Source organism: Tupaia chinensis, unplaced genomic scaffold (assembly GCF_000334495.1).
Source record: "Tupaia chinensis unplaced genomic scaffold, TupChi_1.0 Scaffold144164_1, whole genome shotgun sequence".
Lineage (NCBI taxonomy): Eukaryota > Metazoa > Chordata > Mammalia > Scandentia > Tupaiidae > Tupaia > Tupaia belangeri.
In genome coordinates this window covers 47,994-49,813 of record NW_006204020.1, presented here as the reverse complement: position 1 = coordinate 49,813, position 1,820 = coordinate 47,994, and the positions used below count along the sequence as shown (strand labels likewise).

The following is a 1,820-nucleotide window of genomic DNA, read 5'->3' as shown; positions in this document are numbered from 1 at the left end:
ATACTTGATAATTTCTGAAAATTTAAAACATATGTAAGATTGGTGTTTATAGGATTGAAAAGAGCATACGGCATGAAGAGTCTTCCTAATCCTTGTCTTCCCATCTCCCATTGCATAGACAGTTTTTAAACCAAAGCAAACAATATACTAAGGTCATTTGACAAAGAACAGTGAGGTATGTAATACTAATAAAATCTTAAAACTTTACACACAATTTAAAAACTAAATAAACAACACGGTTGATTCTTATGACTAAAGTAGTGAAAACATGAATGCCTGCTCAATGTGCACATGATAATCTGTGGAGAACCTCCTGACAAAAGTTTACAAAACTGTTTCGATATAGCGGTCCTGCACACTAGATACAATCTGTTTACAGCCATCCCGTTGACAAGAAACCAAGTACAGGTCACAAGAACACTGAGCAAGTGGTTTGTAAGCACTGTATGAAGACTAGTAGAACCGAGCTATATAAAACAGTAATGGAGACATTACTTGTTCTTGCATTGCAGGTCATTGTGCACACTGGCCAGTGTGTGCTGGAGTTTGGGTTTACAGGTGAGTCCATTAAAATCACCAGAAGGGAAGTCTGGATGGACACTGCAGAGTTACCAGTCCAGAAACTGACCTCGTTCACACAATACGTATGTATGTTTTGTTACAAGTCAAGTGGCTGCTCTGCGTAGGGTCATTCCAGCAGGGTTCGGGAGTGTTCCTCCACCAGTCACTGCTCCTTGTCGGGAGGACAGGCACAGGCACACCGGGTGGAGGCACTCTGGGTGGCGGTGTGGTCCATGGTGGCCACTTCCTCTTCCTGGTCTCCCCTGTCGACCGACCTCCTTAATGACCATGCTGCGCACTGTGCCTGCATCCAGGCAGTGCCAGGAGACACCATACATTTGGGGATCTGAGACAGCCTTGTGGAAACTGTTCACTCCACACCAACTGCAAAAGCTGTGTAGCACTGGATGTGTTTTGGAGCAGTAGGCAATGATGCTCCCTGCACCCTGCAGCAGCGTAAAGCGCTAGGTGGGAACCAGGAAGTGGTGTTGCAGCTTCTTGCATAGCCTGCAGCTGCAATCCACCACGTGCAGATTCTCTGGGGCCCAGACCGCAAAGCTTACCGCGCCTTAGTGGCAACCCCCAGTGTGATACACCAGGCCAGGCTACTTGAAGGTGTCCAGCAAGAACTTGATAGCATCCTCGCAGCTGAGGCCCAGAAGCTTCCTGAATGTCTCCCAGCGCTTCTGCTGCGAGCCCAGGTCTATCTCCTTGGGTTCAGAGTCTATGGGCACGGGCGGATTGGAAGCTGTACAGGGTGGCTCAGAAGGTGCAGGTCTTTGAGGCTCACCTCCCGCAACCGCCCTCACCAGCTCTTCCTTTGCGACCTCCCCCGCCACTTTGCTGCCACCTGCTCCCTCCTGGCTGCATGGATCCCAAACCCCACAGGCAAGCAAAGCAAGCGACTGGAGCAGGTGAACGCGATGGCTGAAGAGGCGGCCTTAGGCCCCCCTGGCTTAGGCTGCCACCGCTGTGGCTGAGCTGTCGCTGGGTTCCTCACTCTGCCCATGTCCTGCAGCTTTTCAATCCTGTGCCCACCACCACTTATTTCTTAGGCAGTCACTGAGCAGCCTCCTTGTCTGCATGGGCAGGATTGATTGATTGGCCACTTGTTGAATGTGATGTAAAGAGACACTTCCCTTGACCCTATTAAAACAGCCTTTGCTGCCCTGAAGTTTTGGCTGAGTTTATAAACTGCCCCTTCTCCGAAATGTTATTTTCTATTATTGATTCAAGTCAGCAGCCTAATCTTAAAATTT

At 49.1% G+C, this 1,820-nt stretch overlaps 1 pseudogene; it reads right to left on the bottom strand.

The window, feature by feature from the left end:
• Positions 1 to 724: 724 nt before the first annotated feature.
• LOC114005632 (centromere protein V-like protein 1) lies at positions 725 to 1,570 on the bottom strand (annotated as a pseudogene).
• Between the last annotated feature and the right edge of the window lie 250 nt (positions 1,571 to 1,820).